Source organism: Bufo bufo, chromosome 2, assembly GCF_905171765.1.
Source record: "Bufo bufo chromosome 2, aBufBuf1.1, whole genome shotgun sequence".
Lineage (NCBI taxonomy): Eukaryota > Metazoa > Chordata > Amphibia > Anura > Bufonidae > Bufo > Bufo bufo.
The window spans coordinates 229925977-229931976 of record NC_053390.1 but is presented as its reverse complement, the minus strand read 5'-3'; positions in this window follow the sequence as shown (position 1 = coordinate 229931976).

Genomic DNA, 6000 nt, shown 5'->3' with positions numbered 1-6000 from the left:
GAGCGAGCCCAGGAGCGACAACCGACCCATCGGCAACGGGAGCGAAATGAGCCGTGCGTTCAAGCAGGGTTTGCAACGCCACAGCGAACCGACCCAACAGGTGATCCTGCTGATCAAGTCTGGCAACCAGCGTGGGTAGCGAGGATGGCCCTGTACCGTCAGAATTCATGGCTTGGTCCTAATGTCACGGAACCATGAACCAGACGTACAACAAGAGATAAGTGAAAATAAGAAGGCTTTATTGAAAATAAAGCTGTAAAGCAAAAGTCCAAACGGATGGTGAAACCGAGCAGAGTCTTTGCGAAGCCAGAGGTCAGGAACCAGAAGGGTAGTCAGACGAAGCCAGGATCACGAACCAGCAGGGTAGTCAGACGAAGCCAGGATCAGGAACCAGCAGGGTAGTCAGACGAAGCCAGGATCAGGAACCAGCAGGGTAGTCAGACGAAGCCAGGATCAGGAACCAGAAGCAGCAGCAGTCTTAGAAGCATGTGAACACAAGAGGACCAAGCAAGGAACTGAAGCCACAGACCTCCTATATATATGAGCTAGGCATCCAGCTCCTCCCAGGGGAAGGAGGAGCCGCAGGGTGGAAGGCTACAAGAAACCCAGAAACCAAGATGGCCGCCAGCACATGTCAAACGAAGGAGAGCAGCAAGCAGGTAAGACCATGACAATAGCATCTTTTGTGTGACACATAAAATCATTGTTTCTGGGCAGCAGAACATCCTGTGTATATAGGGATGTGCAACTGTCAAGCAATGGCTCTGTATGGGGATGAGTGATAACAGAAGCGATCATTCATCCCCATACACATGAAATTATTGCTGCATATAATTGCAGCTATCACCTCCGCTCATGATCAGGCCATTTTACGATAATTGCTTGCACATCGGCACATGTTAAAGGGCCTTTAGTTTTAGAAATAGTTGGTTGAAGGACCCTCTAGGCAAAACTGATTGTGTTATGCAGAGTATAGGGACTGAGCGGATGATGCATAACTCAGGGATTCCATTTCTTTGAAGACCTATGTAAGGCAACACATTATATTAGGTTTGCTTAGATTGTACCTTTAATTCTACAGACTGAAATGGGGAATGACTGCTGCCATACCGCTTTTCCCCTTCTGTGCCCTGAGCACAGTGACCACCCAGATTGGGCAATGAAGCTAAAAAGACGTTTTTTTAAAGGGGTTGCCAGGCAGCATGTTTCTCAAAACCAGCATTCTTAGATCAATCATGTTGTCAGGTTAAATAGTATGCCTATGAGCTGAGGCAGAAAGAGGGAGCTGCAAGGCTTTAAAAAATACATTTAGGTGGAGATCCTCATGAGGAAACACCACAGATTTTGGTGTATAGCATGAAATAGAAGGTTCACTTGTAGAAATTTCAGCAACAGATTGTATTATTTGCTAGGACAGATGTCATGTTCTGATGGGTGAGGTCTACACTGATCCTAAAGGGTCTATTAGACAGGCGTTCATAGGAATGCTCGTTCACGATAATTATCTAATATCATCAAACAGCCGATGAATGACCGTTTGCTTAATCATTGACTGATGGGCATCCTTTATCAGGATGTAAGATGACAATCTAATAAGCTCGGGTCCTAACACTCACCTACCTGAGCCGTATGGGCAATACCAGGGGCCAGTGGGCGAATTGCAGGAGTGGGAGGACCGACTCACAGACAACTCAATTTTAACATCAGTTTGAGGGCTTAGGAAGATCGCAGAGTGCACCTGTCCTTGTTGTTATTAGGTTGTTATATTGGTTATCACATCCACATAATTGCTACCTTGTGTAGGATGTTTATTGTGGTACTTGTAGTCCGCTGCAGGCATCCTCCACTGTATTCATTTTTGCTGGGGATCGCCATTAGCAACGGGCCACAAGTGCAGGATCTGCTCCCCTTTATATATTTGCACAACTGCATATGGGTTTGAGCGCTTCCTGCCTGTTTAACCCCGCGCCATTCTTGTCAGGATGTAAGATGCCCTATTATCGGCAGCACATCTACCTGTGTAATCAGGGATGTGCTGCCAACAATGAATAGGGAGGAATGACTGTGGTGGAGCAATAGTTTCTCCCGCATTCAGTTTGCATCGTCTTGTGTAATCAGGTCAGTGCAAATGAGTATCCACGAATGTGTTCTCATCCATCCGCGCTCGCACTGCCCGTGTAATATCACCTTTAGGCATCAAGCTATTTGCGTATGCCATCAGGTGTTAATTGACGACAGAAAATAGGCTTACCAGTAGTCAGACTTTTCTTCCCATCATTGAATGTATCATATACCAATCCCTTTTTGATGCCTTTTGGCACATAAGCTGACTCCCACCTGTAATATAAGGCAGAGCTATTCAGTGTATTTGGGACTTCACTGAACAATGAATCTTAGGTCCTGCCGTATAGTTGTGCTGTTCTGTGTAGTCTATTGATCGCTGCCAGAAATGCACAATGCCAATGAAAATGGCTGGCTTATATGTAAGACGTGGAATGCCGGCTATAATACCATTTGTGAAATAAGACAAGTAGCGATACAGTGTCATTATTTTGCGGTATATGGGAATGACAGATTGCAGAGGTATTGGCACAGAGAACATAGCACTCCCGTAGTGGCTATTGAGAGGTAGTGAAGGAATGGTACACCAGCATTGAGAACGTAGGGCACCGAGGTCATGAAATGGATGGCTGGCCTGTACCGTGCTGCTTCTCTTACAATTTGGCAGGTCACTTTAATGGCGCTTCTCTTGAAATGTGGTTTAAAATATTACCAAAGGTTCTGCGGGGTGCATTAGTGTGAATTGCAAATCAGAACATTTCTCTAATCCCTCTTTCATAGGCTGGCTTTGGATCAGTGGAGTCTTAGGGACTCCCCACTGCTTCTGGCTCAGGAGGAACCATTCACCAGTGCCGCTTCACTCCTCTCTTCCCACACTCCCAAAAACAATACCACAGACAGACACCCTCCAACTAAATTAGATTAAACTCCCCCTCTTCCACAGCACATTAGCCTTTTCACTGCCCAGAATGTATTATTTCTCCACTTTCCTATATACTGTATCCTACCTTCCCAGTGCGGAAGTAATCCCCTACTCTTTATAGAAATTCACAGATTTTCAAGGTGCAAAGTATATCTTTCTGACCGTGTCAAGTGCGAAGTCTAAGTGCTTAACAGGTAGAGACTGAAGAACGATCAGGATCTGCGCATGCTTGCTACTAATATCTAATGCAAGGGGTGGCAGAAAACGGATGTCGGAGTGTAATGATTGAATTCGTATGTCTGTGCACTTTTATTTTCATCTTTCTTCATTATTATTATTATTGTATTTCTGTCAATGAACATTGATCACCAAATATCATAAGGATGCTGGAAATATACTGACAAATGACTAATAATTGAGGGGTATGTATGGTGACAGCTGCATTGGAGAGAGAGGTTCGTGTCACCGTGGAAGGAATCTAGCTTGTGGGGAGCTCTTGTAACCCACCATTTAGAGTGTATTTGCAGATTGAAGTCAAATAGCATTTTTTGCCAAGATATTTATAACAAAGTGGTTGTGGATCCTCTGTCTACTAAACAGATTTGACTTGGGGCTTCTGCTAAGGGTTTTATTTAAGTAACCCCTCCCCCCTGGTCAGGGGCGGACTGGGAACCTAAAGTGGCCCTGGAGGAAATACTAAAAGTGGCCCCATTTTGTAGTTGGGTCCAAATTGATGGAAGGCTGGGCCAGTAATACCATATTGTGGCACATTATACCACCCCAACAGAGCTAAATACCAAAGTCCATCACAACGTACTGCCAGCAGCGCAAAATACATCCCCAAAAACTTCCACTGGCCGGCCGTGAGGAGAGCCCAGACGACCCCCTGAGCATCGGTCCACCAGGAAATTTTCCTGTAAGGTCTATGGCCAATCCTCCCCTGGTCTTTACCCTTTAACCCCTATACAGGGATCTGGAGTTATCTGCAGGGGAACCACCATGCTGCTACCTCTTGGCAGGCAGAGTATGTGCATTCTAATATATAGTCTGAGGTCATGGCGGGCAGGTTAGGGTCAAAATAAAGATCACGCAATGGTCAGGTTTGGCAGTGATTGTAGGTACATGGAACAGAAAAACACACTAACGGCACACTTTTGCAGGAAACAAGCATACTGGAACCTATTACTCAGGTATCTTCCCACATATGATGGTGCCTAAAAGACCCCAGCATAACCAGCCATTGGCTTGGGATTAGGGCACGCCCTGGCCCTTTAAGAGCTGGAGAATACACGCACTATACGGGCAGAAAGAGGCATTGGTGACAAGCAGCAGGGCTCAGCCTGTGGGGCAGGACATAATTACTGTGATGGCTGGGATCAGGCAGGAAGAAAGGCATACAGGCGGGAGCCATGGAGCCTTGGAGCTATGGAGGTGGTGAGCAAGGTGGCTTCCGTGCCCATGAGCCGGACAAGAGCAGAGATGGGCATGGATTTCTGTCATAACAATATTTCACATAATCATGGCAACTTCATAGCAAAAGCGGCTATTTGACAGTGACATGTGAACACACTCATACACTGGCCGATTCAAATCACAATTGTCCAATTTCTGACCAATTGTAATGATTATTGAGCGAAACAGTAGTAATAATCTGTGAACAGTAGTAATGAAAATGTGTAAATGTATTAATATCGTATGGGTTTGTTACTGTCACAATATCTTAAGCCAGGGGTGCCCAACCTGCGGCCCTCCATCTGTTGTAAAACTACAATTCCCAGCATGCTTGGACAGCGTACAGCTATTTCTGGGCTCCTGTGAACAAGGCAGACATAGCAGAGCTGGAGAGGGTCCAGAGGAGGGCAACTAAAGTAATAACTGGAATGGGGCAACTACAGTACCCTGAAAGATTATCAAAATTAAGGTTATTCACATTAGAAATAAGACGACTGAGGGGAGATCTAATAACTATGTATAAATATATCAGGGGTCAGTACAGAGATCTCTCCCATCATCTATTTATCCCCAGGACTGTGACGAGGGGACATCCTCTGCGTCTGGAGGAAAGAAGGTTTGTACACAAACATAGAAAAGGATTCTTTATGGTAAGAGCAGTGAGACTATGGAACTCTCTGCCTGAGGAGGTGGTGATGGTGAGTACAATAAAGGAATTCAAGAGGGGCCTGGATGTATTTCTGGAGTGTAATAATATTACAGGCTATAGCTACTAGAGAGGGGTCGTTGATCCAGGGGGTTATTCTGATTGCCTGATTGGAGTCGGGAAGGAATTTTTTATTCCCCTAAAGTGGGGAAAATTGGCTTCTACCTCACAGTTTTTTTTTTGCCTTCCTCTGGATCAACTTGCAGGATAACAGGCCGAACTGGATGGACAAATGTCTTTTTTTCGGCCTTATGTACTAAGTTACTATTAGGGCATGCTGGGAGTTGTAGTTTAGCAACATTAGGATGGCTGCAGGTTGAGCATCCCCGTCTTAAGCCATCCATTTCAGATGCCTCTGGCCACCCCTTCCCCCCCACCATGCCTGCTGGGACAAGTGTGTATTTCTTCTGACCGGGGAGAGGGGAGTAAGCTACTGCCTGAGAACACATTCATTAGGCATGTTGAAATCCAACATGCCTGACCCTTCTTTCCTTCAGCATCTGCCATCAGGGGACAGTCAGGACTGGAGGCCACCATACACTTTAGATAGCTGGTCTCACTGAAATAGTTGGGTTTGGCCAACTGTAATGTAATGTGTGTGACCACTGCTAGGGGTTACCTAAGTATGCTAACCTTATTTACATGAACTTTATCCCTGCGGGCCTGGAGCGTGACGACAGAGCAGGAATCAGAGTAGGAAATACTCTAGACAGCCAGGAAGTTTACTATTCAGATCTTCAGGTGGCTTGTGACAATGTGCTGGAGAAGCAGGTGGAAGAGGTCCCAGATATTTCTCGGGAACTGCTATAAATAAAAATTTGCCTGCATTTACATTTGGCATTGACTGAGAACGAAAACT